The sequence below is a fragment of the Mus musculus genome, chromosome 10 (assembly GCF_000001635.26).
Source record: "Mus musculus strain C57BL/6J chromosome 10, GRCm38.p6 C57BL/6J".
Lineage (NCBI taxonomy): Eukaryota > Metazoa > Chordata > Mammalia > Rodentia > Muridae > Mus > Mus musculus.
Genome location: NC_000076.6, coordinates 10,119,316 through 10,132,363, shown reverse-complemented (window position 1 = coordinate 10,132,363; position 13,048 = coordinate 10,119,316). Strand labels below are relative to the sequence as shown.

Below are 13,048 nucleotides of genomic sequence, written 5' to 3'. Positions count from 1 at the left end.
GTTTTTATGTCAACTTGACACAAGCTAGAGCCATAGTTGACTCTCAATTAAGAAAATGCCTCTGTTGGAAAGACCTATAGGCAAGTCTATTAAGCATATTTCTTTTCTTCTTTTAAGTTGGAATTTTAAATTTTTTTCCCAACATAATGTCTTTTGCCATTAATTTATTTGTTTATTCACTTGAATACCAATCAAAGCCCCTCTCACCTCAGTCCCTCCTCACATGGCCCCTCCCTCCACCACCTCCCTTCATCTCTGAGATGGGGTAGTCCCCCCCCAGGGGTACCAGACCACTCTGGGACCTCAAGTCTCTATAGGACTAGACATGTCATCCCTCACTGATGCCAGACTAGGAAGCCCAGTTAGGGGAACAGGATCCACAAGCAGATATCAAAGTCAGGATATACCTCCACTCTAGTTGTTGGGGGACCCACATGGTGACCAAGGTGCACATCTGCTACATATGTGTGTGGAGACCTAGCCTAGCCCTTGTATACTCTTTGGTTGGTAGTTGAGTCTCTGGGAGGCCTCAAGGGTACAGTTTAGTTGACTCTATTGGTGTGTTGTGGAGTCCCTATCCTCTCTGGGTCCCTCTATCCTTCTCCCAATTCTTCCACAAGACTTCCCGAGCTCACTCTATTGTTTGGCTGTGGGTCCCTATATGTGTTTCTGCCAGCTGCTGTGAGGAGCCTCTCACAAGGACAGTTATGCTAGACTCTTGTCTGTGAATCTAGGCAGAGAGATACAAACATAGCCTGAGGCTCCAAGGTAGCTGAAAGAGGAAGGCAGGCCCGAAATGTGTCCCTATTGATCTTCTGAGAACAGCTTGGCACATTCTTTCCCAAACTGGCAGGGATTTCTACTGCATTCATTTATGTGTGTCTCACACAGGGCACCTGTGTATTCAGTACAATAGTAACAAATATAGCTGTCAAAGTGTCTTCATGTGTTGTATCTGTGTTACAAGGCTATGACCAACAAAGAGGCATCAAGGTCTCACAGTATGTCTCTGTGAATCCATTAATGGTGCAGACATTAATGGTAGTTGTTTCTCCCATCGACACATACATCTCCATGGAGACAAGGCTGACTGACAGACATTTTTCTTGATCAATGACCAGTGTGGGAGGGCCCACCCAGCTGTAGGTGGTACCAGCCCTTGGCAGGTGGTCCTGAACTGTATAAGAAAGCAGGGGAGTAAGCCACGAGTGAGCTAGCCAGTAGGCAGCACTTATCCATAGCCTTGAGTTCCTGCCCTAACTTCCCTCCATGATGAATTATAGACTGTGAGGTGAAACAAACCCTTTTGGTCACGGCATCTTATCACAGTAATAGAAACCCTAAGACAGTTGCCAATTTTGGCAATCCATGTGTTCAAACCAGCTCGATCCAGTCTCTGCCTTTGTTATCACATTACTTCTCCTGCCCCTGTGTTGACATGTTATTTTATTCTTCATTTGTTTTGTTGTTGTTGTTTTCAAGACAGGGTTTCTCTGTGTAGCCCTGGCTGTCCTGGAACTCACTTTGTAGACCAGGCTGGCCTTGAACTCAGAAATCCACCTGCCTCCGCCTCCCAAGTGCTGGGATTACAGGTGTGCGCTACCACACCTGGCATGACTTATTTTATTCTTATTAAAGACACTAGAGAGATTGGATTCGGGCTCATCCAAATGACTCCATTTTATCTGTATCTCTAAAAGACCTGATTTTCTAGTGAGGTTGTAGTTACATATACTAGAGTACTAATGCCCCAGACTTTGGTCTGGGAGATCTGAGCTCAAGCCCTCATGCTTGCCTAGCAAGCACTTCATCTACTGAGCAATCTCTCTCACTTCCTGTTTTCTGTGCTTTTCTTTTCTTTTCTTCTCTTTTCTTTAGTGTTAAATTAAACCGATTTTATTTATTTATTTTAGATATTTTCTTTATTTACATTTCAAATGTTATCCCCTCTCCTAATTTCCCCTCCAAAAATCCCCTAACCCCTCCCCCTTCCCCTTGCTCCCCAACTCACCCACTCCCATTCCTGGTCCTGGCATTCCCCTATACTGGAGCATAGATCCTTCACAGGACCAAAGGCCTCTCTTCCCATTGAAGACCAACTAGGCTATACTCTGCTACATATACAGCTAGAGACACAAGTTCAACCATGTGTTTTCTTTGATTGGTGTTATAGTTCCAAGGAGCTCTGGGGGTACTGGTTAGTTCATATTGATGTTCCTCCTATGGGGCTTCAGACCCCTTCTGCTCCCTGGGTACTTTCTCTGTTTCCTTCATTGGGGACCTTGTGCTCCGTCCAATGGATGACTGTGAGCATCCACTTCTGTATTTGCCAGGCACTGGTAGAGCCTCACAGGAGACAGCTATATTAGGCTCCTGTCATCAGGCTCTTGTGGGCATCTGCCTAGTGTCTGGTTTTGGTGGTTGTTTATGAGATAGATCACCAAGTGGGGCAGTCTCTTGATAGTTGTTTCTTCAGGCTCTGCTCTGAACTTTGTTTCTGTAACTCTTTCAATGGGTACTTTTGTTCCCCATTCTAAAAAGAAATGAAGTATACACACTTTGGTCTTTCTTCTTCTAGAGTTTCATGTGTTTTGCAAGTTGTATCTTGGGTATTCTAAGTTTCTGGGTTAATATCCACTTATCAGTGAATGCATATCCTGTGAGTTCTTTTGTGATTGGGTTACTTCACTCAGGATGATATCCTCCAGATCCATCCATTTGCCTAAGAATTTCATGAATTCATTGTTTTTAATAGCTGAGTAGTACTCCGTTGGATAAATATACCACATTTTCTGTATCCATTCATCTGTTGAGGGATATCTGGGTTCTTTCCAGCTTCTGCCTATTACAAATAAGGCTGCTATGAACATAGTAGAACATGTGTCCTTAGTACAAGTTGGAACATCTTCTGGATATATGCCCAGAATGCATATCCTGTGAGTTCTTTTGTGATTGGGTTACTTCACTCAGGATGATATCCTCCAGATCCATCCATTTGCCTAAGAATTTCATGAATTCATTGTTTTTAATAGCTGAGTAGTACTCCGTTGGATAAATATACCACATTTTCTGTATCCATTCGTCTGTTGAGGGATATCTGGGTTCTTTCCAGCTTCTGCCTATTACAAATAAGGCTGCTATGAACATAGTGGAACATGTGTCCTTAGTACAAGTTGGAACATCTTCTGGATATATGCCCAGGAGAGGTATTGCTGTATCTTCAGGTAGTACTATGTCCAATTTTCTGAGGAACCACCAAACTGATTTCCAGAGTAGTTGTACCAGCGTGCAATCCCACCAGCAATGGAGGAGTGTTCCTCTTTCTCCACATCCTTGCCAGCATCTACTGTCACCTGAATTTTTGATCTTAGCTATTCTGACTGGTGTGAGGTGGAATCTCAGAGTTGTTTTGAATTGCATTTCCCTGATGATTAAGGACATTGAACATTTTTTCAGGTGCTTCTCAGCCATTCAGCATTCTTCAATTGAGAATTCTTTGTTTAGCTCTGAGCTCCATTTTTTAATAGGGTTATTTGATTTTCTGGAGTCCACCTTCTTGAGTTCTTTATATATATTGGATATTAGTCCCCTATCTGATTTAGGATAGGTAAAGATCCTTTCCCAGTCTGTTGGTGACCTTTTTGTCTTATTGATGGTGTCTTTTGCCTTACAGAAGCTTTGTAATTTTATGAGGTCCCATTTGTTCTGTTTAGGCCCTTTAAGTTGAAAAATCTTCATTCTCATCTACTCCTACTATACGTAGGTTTGGTCTTCTCATTGTGTCCTGGATTTCTTGGATGTTTTGAGTTAGGATCTTTTTGCATTTTGCATTGCCTTTGATTGTTGTGTCCGTGTTCTCTATGGAATCTTCTTCACCTGAGATTCTCTCTTCCCTCTCTTGTATTCTGTTGTTGATGCTCACATCTATGTTCCCTGATTTCTTTCCTAGGATTTCTATCTCCAGAGTTGTCTCCTTTTGTGGTTTCTTCATTGTTTCTACTTCCATTTTTAGATGGATGGTTTTGTTCAATTCTTTCACCTGTTTGGTAGTGTTTTACTGTAACTCTTTAAGGGATTTTTGTGTTTCCTCTTTAAAGGCTTCTAGCTGTTTTCCTGTGTTCTCCTGTATTTCTTTAAGGAAGTTATTTATTTTCTTCTTAAAGTCCTCCATCATTATCATGAGAAGTGACTTTAGATCCATATTTTGCTGTTCTAGTGTGATGGTTTATCCAGGACTTACTATGGTAGGAGATTTTTGTTCTGATGATGCCAAGTTACCCTTGTTTCTATTGCTTCTGTTTTTATGCATGCCTCCTGCCATCTGATTATCTCAAGTGCTTGTTGTCCTCAAAATATCTAATTGGAGCCTGTCCCTCCTATAATCCCGGTTGATTCAGAACTCCTCAGAGTCCAGCTTTCTCTGTGATCCTGTGATTCCGGGATCCTGTGAACCTGAGATTCTGGGTGTGTCAGAGTTCTGGTCACTCAAGCTTCCTCTGAGACCCTGAGATCCTGGTGTGACCAAGCTCCTGGTATCCTGTTATCCTGAAATCCTAAGATCATGGGTGTATTACAGTGTCTGGAAGTGGTGTCTCCTCTGGGGACTGTGGGCTGGCTGGTGTGTTTGAAACCAAGGTGTACCAGCACTGAGCAGAAGGACCTCTAACTGCTGCTCAGGCAGGGCTCCTGTGCCTTTGATCCTGCTGTCACAGGCCCATCACGATTGGCTTGGAACAGATGTTGTGTTCCGCTCACCAGTGATCCTAAGATCCTGGGTGTGCTAGGGTGCCTGTGGCATGGAGAGTCCTCTGGGGATGTGGGACCATCGCTGAGTTTGCGCCCAAGATGGCCCACAGCAGGCCTTTGTATGCCTTTCTTAGTAGCAATTAGTCATTAACCATTATACAAGTTACTAAATTTAATGATAAAAATTGTTTTGTCATAACAAAAGGATGATTTAGAGACCACATCTCAGGAGACAGGGATTTCCGCAGCTAAACTTTCTTTGCTTTCCTCCTTTTTGTTCTCAAATATCAACTTCACTCTTCCTTACATCCTGACTCTTGTTTTAGAACAATGTGTGGTTCTTTTACTCACAGAAATATTCTTGTATATCAGATGGGAGAGTCAATGACATATTTCTTATAATTTGAAGCTTATGTCTGAGAATGAGATAAAAATGTGATCAATGAAGCCAGTCACCTGTGCACATAGAAAACAATTTGTTAGGAACCTCAGTGTCAGTGGTCTCAGTGGCCTCTCAAGTCCTGTGTTTGTCCAGGTCTGTGGTTATTAAACTGGATCAAAAAGACAGGAGATTTGGAGACAGACACTAGTTTAAGTGCTGAATAAATGAATTCTTTGACAATTTTCTTCAACTTCTCTAACTTTTCTATGCTTTACTTTTCTCATCTGTAAAATATGTTAGGGATACTTACTTTATATAATTATAAAAATTAAATAAAAGGATTTTTCCATAGCCTTATAATAGTATTAGCAGTAGGTGATAATGGCTGTAATTTTAGCTGTAGAAGGAGTAATCTTTGTGATAATTATACTATGCTTATGTTATGTTTGTCATAACTCTGGAAAATATGGAAGATGTCCTAAAAGAAAAAACAAAGTTTATTTTGGCTTATGGTTTCCAAGGTTTCAATTCATTGAGAAATGAACTGTTTATGCCATGTTATACAAGAAGGAAAAAGGAAAGAAAAGAAGAGACTGGAATCACAACTCCAGTGACTTACTTCCTCTAACAGGGTCCTAATTCCAATGTTTCCACATATTCATATGTATACTTTCATATCTCCATCAGCAGCTGGAGGCCACACCTTCAGTGACTGAGCTTTTGGGAAATATATAAGATGCAAACCATAATAACATTGTCAGTCAATAACCAGCATCGTACAAGGAAAAATTATGTCAAATGGCACTTATGACTCATTATGCAACAATTGTTCCCTGAAAAATGAACAAAATAGATAATTTAGATATTATCTATTATATATTTTGATAGGTACCACCCTCTTACTTCTTTGGCCTATCGTATCTCAAGAACCATTAAAATCACTAAAGTCCACTTCTGTCACATTGGCTCATTGGCCAATGTACTATTTGTAATTAGCCTTTTAAATGCCTTTCTTATAGATCAATACAGAATACAATTTTCAATGTATGTTTAGTATTATATAAATTTGGCATTCTGGTGTATACACCAAGCTTCTGAGTTGAATGGTTTGCCCTTGAGCAATTAGTTTTGTATAAGAATATCAACATAAAGTTCTGACTCTTTAGATTGGATAATTTCAACATGGTCAACCCTAAGGTCACTAAACAGATGTCTGTGCATCCTGGGAACTTCACTGTAAGCTAATTCTCTGTCACCATTTTTCAAATACATTCCCACTTAGACTGTGATGTGTCGCTTTCCTTCTCCTCAAGGACACCCTCCCTCTCCTTTTGCCAAAGTGGTTTTCCTCTAGTATTGCCATTTCCCTCTACAAATACTGCAAGTCTTCCCAAAGTCTACCCAATTATTGGTTATTTTTTACTTACATTAACATTCATTAATATTTCCATTGCAAATCTTCTCTAATGGGTAATATGAGCTAAATATGGTTGATCAAACGCCCATTAAACACAACATCCTCATCTAAGATGATAGTTTAAAAAAAAAAAAAAAACCCTCCCAACCTGCTCACTTTAACTCCAAAACCGAAAATTGAAAATTTCTAAAAAGTGAAATTTCTAAGTGGCATTAAAATCAGAAGAGCTCACAGAGATGAGTAATTGACCAAACAGGATGCCTCAGTCAACTGCACGTGTGAGACACTGACCAAGTCAGATGGCTTGAATGATTGAGTTGTATACACAAGGGCTAGGTGGAGCTGAACGCACATGAGCACTAAGCCTTGGAAGATGAAAGTAGATACACCAAGTGAAAGCCAGAGACAGTTCCTTCCAGTAGATGACAACTGACAGGCACATTGAAGCAGTAAGTCCCAAGAAAACATAGCTAGAGAAGAATAGCAGATTGCTCTGAAAGAATTGCTGTTTGTTTGTTTGTGTGCTTGTTTGTTTAATTTCCAGAGGTAAAAACTTGTGAAATACCTAAGTTGTGAAGAAAAAGATGTAGTTATAAAATACAGAAGTTACATACATAAAATATTATAAATAAAAGAGAAGTGCAGATATGGAAGAGATGGTGTACTTACGTGGGTTAAACGAACTTGAACTGGAACATGAAATTAAGAGTGTCTCCCTGGTATTACAAAGGTAAAGAATGAAGAAAGCAAGAGCAGAAAACAAAGAGGCGAAGAGCAACTGGTCATTTTGATCTGTCCTGAAGGAAGGGACAGGAGAAAACACAGGAAAGGTGATAGTGGAATAGCATTGACTGAAAGGGCTACAAGCATACAGAGAAATCCGGTTCTCTTGGATTTAATATCTGAGAGAAATTGGATGAAGCATTTACATTTTAAGGCAATACATCAAAGCAAGCTCTAAGCCAGGCAGGGCAATTTAAGCTTACAGTTCTGGCTAGAGCTTGAGAGGCTTGACTAAGAATTTTATCCTATCCTAGGCCACTGAGCATCATTTATAAATAGGAAGATGGATACATACATACATACATACATACATACATACATACACACATAGAAAACAAAACCCCACAAAACAAGGTAGTGTGGAGCTGTGGCTCTCTCACCAAAGAAACAAACAAACAAAAAAATAAGCAAAAAAAAAATTGCACTCCATTAGTTGGGGTACAATTGCCAGACAATTTGATCACATCTGATTCATGTGCTATAAGTATATCTTTAGAAGTTTGGTCTTAAGGAGTCAGTGGTTGATAAACTTTCTAGATGCCCAGGCATCTTCATTCTTTACCCTTGCAATATCATGGGAGACACTCTTAATTTTATGTTACAGTTCAAGTCTGTTTGACCCACATAAGTACATCAGATGAAAGAAAACTTTGAAAAGGCTGCAGGAAAAAAAAGCAACCTATATAACAGAAGAGATAGCAGAGCTACAAAAACCACAGTGGATTCTTAAAGGAACTATGCTAAATGAAAATAACTGCTTGTTATTTCTTATAAAATATAAACTATAAAGCTGGAATTTTTATGTCCAGTGAATTACAAATCAATAGGTCCTTTAAAAAAAGCATCTAGAAAGTTTATCAACCCCTGACTCCTTAAGATCAAACTTCTAAAGATATACCTATGGCACAATCAGATGTGATCAAATTATCTGGCAACATAGTAATGACTACGATTTTGATAATAATTAGTGCTTTAAATAACTGTATTGGTTACTCTTTTCATTGGGATGATCAATTATCTAATACAAACACTGTAAGTGTTAAAGGTGTGTTTTGGTTCAGTGTTATAGAGTATGACATAAGAGAAGCACACCAGTAAGAGGCGAAAGCTACTTGCTCACATTCGAGGAATCAGGAAGTTGCCAAGGGAGAATTGTAATACACAACTGGGATTTTCTTCTTACCATTTTGCCCAAATGTCTCCCATATGAATTAATGTAAACAAGATAATCTCAGAGTTTAACATAATCTGAATAATCTCTTATAATGTGTCCCCAAATCAATTTTTGTATTGGGTCCGTGTCCAGTCAACTGACAAACAAAATTAAGAAACGTTAACACTTGATGTGCATTTTAAGGGATTCGGGATCTCTCAGTTCCCCATCTTTCTGGTAAAGCAACAGTTTGAATTTCCACCATCAGGCCAACTCAGGGTCACTCATTTGAAAATTGAGCTCCAGGAAGTAGGAAAGGAAATGCCCACCCCTCTCACCATTATTATTACAATGAACAAAAAAAAAATATCCATTCTTCATCCTGGTTGTGTCTTCTGCTAAAGCCTGTGAGACCAGGGAAACTCCAGGTCCCTTTAGTTCTTGACAGAAGGAAGCAGGAATAGGAATTTAGGAAATTTAGGACTGTTTGTTTGTTTGTTTGGAAAAAGTTAAAACATACTGCATTTGGGGTGAAAAAGGAAGAGTTATTCATTAAGTTTAGCTCTCATAGACAAATATAAATATAAGCTTCCTGTTAAAATACAGAAGTTGAGTTTTTAGCATTGAAGTTGATAATTTGTTAAGACTGTTTGCTAAGATAGTTTGTTAGCATTTTAATTGATAGTTTCAAAATGAGGAAAGCATGGGTAAACAAAATGTTATAATAAATAGAAAAGTGTGAAAATAGATTGGCAGATTTATTTGAAATATACTAAGAGTAAAATTGAACACAAAGATGTAGCTATTATCAACGCAGAGTCTTCACCCTTACATTGCAGCACCTGTGGCGCAGGAAGGTACTTTCAATGTAAACACCAAGTCAGTCACAACCCTTTATCTAAATGGTGTACTACCTGAAAGATGTCAGGGAAATGATAATACAGTAGTATTGTGTGGCAAATGGCTTTCCTTACTAAAGCCATCTTGATAGACTTGAATACGACTTCACACATCTCATCCAAGATACCTAAGAACTTCTATGGAGTGATTGCCTGACTTTACCTACCCTGAGAGCTCCAGTAGTGTGAGCTCACTTTGTCTGACTTGTGAGCTTCTACGGTGTGGTTCTCCTCACTTGATCTCTCCGTTTGTGACTTCTGGCAGATAGGTCCACTCGGTGCCCTCAAGAAAGTATTCTGGCCTCACCTTCTTAGGGTCAAGATTTAACTCTGGCAAGATGCTTCCCTAGGTGGAGAACATTTCTTTATTTTTTTTCTTTTTTACTATTTTAATTATTTAAAACAATTTTAAATTTAAACATATTTGGATCGTGTTTTCCCTCCCTCAAGTCCTTCCAGATCCTCTCCCAATCCCTACTCACTAAATTTTAAGTTCTTACTCAAAACACAAAACAATAAAACAAAACCCTAATATAACAGCAAATCACCAAAAACCCAAACCTAGAAAACAGACAAAACAACATCCCAAAGGAACACACACACACACACACACACACACACACACACTTACACCCCTAAACTGTAACCAAATAAAAGCACACACAGGAAAAGCCTGTATAGTCCATTATATGTTGGTCAACTTCTCCTGAGTATGATGCCTGCCCTGGAGTGGTCCATATACTCAGCACTTCTCAGCAGGGACAGATGTTCTTTCTCCCGACAGGTTAAGTAACAGCTCAGTTGTTAATCTGTACCTCAGTGGCTAGGTTTACACTCATTCATTCATTTTTGGGAGTATAACAAAATAAAACATAATAATATGAAAACAAACGTTTATTTTGCAATTACATTGAAGTTAGATGAGGATGTCCTCTATCCTCCACACACATGTTGAGGCAAATGCACACCTGCACAAACACACACACAAACACATGCATACACATAAACACATGTAAACACACAATATACTCTCACATGCACGCGTGAACACACACACATGCACACACAAATAAGTTTTAAGTTTAGGACTCTTAGATTGAGTTGTGTTTACTTGATTGTATATATTCCACATGCTATTCCATTTTTATTATTACTATTATTTTATTATTAATCATTTTATTTGTTTACATTTCAAATGTTATTTCCTTTCCCAGTCTCCCCTCCACAAATCCACCACCCCTCCCCATTACCTCTAAAAGGATGCCTCCCCCACTCCCTCCTCACCCCTCTAGTATCTCCCTTCTCTGAGAAATCAAGCCTCTACAGGACCAAGTGCCTCTCTTCCCACTGATGCCCAACAAGGCCATTCTCTACTACATTTGTAGCAGGGCCATAGACCAACCTGAGTATACTTTATGGTTGGTGGCTTAGTCCCTGGGAGCTCTGAGGGGTCTGGTTAATTGATACTGTTGTTCTACCCATAGAGTTGCAATCCCCTTCAGCTCCTTTAGCCCCTCTCCTAACACCTCCACTGGGGTCCCCAGGCTCAGTCCAATGGTTGGTTGTGAGTATCTGCATCTGTCTTAGTCACGTGCTGGCAGAGCCTCTCATAGGATAGCCAGACCAGGCTCCTGTCTGTAAGCACATTTTTGGCATCAGAAATAGTGTCAGAGTTTGGTATCTGCAGATGGATGGACCACATAGTGGGGTTGTCTCTGCATGACCATTTCTTCAGCCTCTGCTCCATTTTTGTCTTTGCATTTTCTTTAGACAGGGCCAATTCTGGCTTTAAAAATGTTTAGATGGCTGGGTGACCCCATCCTTCCACTGGAGGCCATGTCTATCTATTGGAGGTGGTCTCTTTAAGCTCTATCTACCTGCTGTTGGGTATTTCAAAAGTGACACAAAATGTTTATGTCTGGAATCAGAAACAAGCATTTATCAGGAAATTATTATCAAAAGAAAGGCAGAAATATCAACTTAAGGCAATGAACATAAATTAATAAGATTGAAAAGATACAGAAAGCCCAACTGTATTGTAACATACATTATATTGGTAAAGTATTATGTGCTGCTTTCTCACACCAAGCAGCTGGCCCAGGAAGCAGTGTTGTCTCCTGCCTCTTATTTCAAACCCAACTGTGCTTGTCTCTAAGTTCTCTCTAATACCCCTTGTTTGGGTATAGGAGGTAGCTTCCCAAGTGGCAGGAGGAACAGGAAGAGCAAAATATCTCCAGAGTGAATACTTTTTTTTTCTTAAAAACAGTGCGCAGCAAAACACACCCAACAGAGGTTACTATTGTCCATATCCTGGCACAGAAATGCCCACAGAGGGAACAGAGTGTCACGAGCTCAGCCACTGGGACCTCAGCTGTGCAGAAAAGCTCAGTCAGGAACTCCGTGTGACACTTCATTTTCTGCAGTCTGTTTGTAAGCCGCAGGTTTGATGACGTGAACGCTTGTTTGCTCTTTCAGTTGAGTTACTCGGTCATCTCTGCTGAATGTTGTGAGGTCAGATTTGATAATGCTTTCTACCTACCTGCTCCTACTGTTACTTGCTATTTGCCCTTTTGCTTTTGGTTGTATTGGCTTAATAATAAACTCACTCATTCAAAACCAAAAATGCAACAATCACGGATACATCCTCTGGGTCATACAGAATATGCACCAGTAATAAAATTAATAAATTAAAGCCAATATCAAAATTCCTGCTTTTCTCTCATCTTAATATCTACCTCAAGCACAATTGAACCTATACAGAGATACTTGCTCAACCATGTTCATGGATGCTCTATTCATAATAGCCAGAAATTGAAAACAGACTAGATATCCATCAACAGCTAAATGAATAAAGAAAATGTGCTACATTTATACAATGCAATATTACTCAGCTGTTAAAAAAATGAAATTTGCAGGCAAATGTTTGGTGCTACAAAAAATACTAAGTGAGGTAGCCCCAAAAGATAAATATGATATGTATCCACTTATATATGATTATTAGTGGTTAAGTCTTCAATAAGCAACCTACAATCCATATAAACACACGGAGGCTAGGTAAAGAGTAAGGGACCAGGGGCAGGGATGGATCTGCCTAGGAGTGGAAAATAGAATAAATGTTGCTGATGGACATGGGGATGGAGCGAGAGCATGAAACAGGAAGACATGGTGAGGGGGAGGAAAGAGGGGATGAGAAAGGGAATATGGAGAAGGACAACCACAATACGGGCCATTTGAGGGTCATATGCAAAGCTGATAGAGTAGAAGCTTCCTAAAATATAAATGTATATGAAAGTGATCTAAACAGAATTGCCAAATGATAGGGGAGACAGAACTCCAACTAAACATGGACATCCCTTGTTACCATATGAAGCTTCCAGTTCTGGAAATAGGTTACATTTAATAGAGGCCAAAGGGACCTCATAACAATTTCCAAACAACAGAAACTTTTGCCAGAGATACTGATTGTTCTTTACAAACTGATAGTTAGGCCCCATTGCTGAAGACAACACCTATACAACACACTTAACATGGAGAATTTGAGCTGGTGCTTACCTAGAGCCTTCATGCCTGCTAACTAGTGTTTATGGTATGAGAAGGTACTCGACATGATACTACAGGAGAACTGAAAGCACCAACCTAGCTAGAAAACCCTGCCAGGCTACAGTGGT

General features: G+C 39.7%; 1 long non-coding RNA gene across 5 annotated transcripts in view; it reads right to left on the bottom strand.

Annotated features, from left to right (window-relative positions):
* The window catches only part of Gm28905, a 192,673-nt gene that overhangs the window by 36,256 nt on the left and 143,369 nt on the right, over positions 1-13,048 (bottom strand). For 2 of the 5 annotated variants that reach the window (XR_380112.2, XR_871453.3), the window contains exon 1: positions 5,748-6,019. The exons of 2 other annotated variants lie outside the window; for them this stretch is intronic. This is a non-coding gene — a long non-coding RNA (predicted gene 28905). Of the gene's footprint in view, positions 1-5,747; positions 6,020-13,048 lie in introns of those variants that run through there. One more of the 5 variants, XR_871454.3, reaches the window with a different exon arrangement.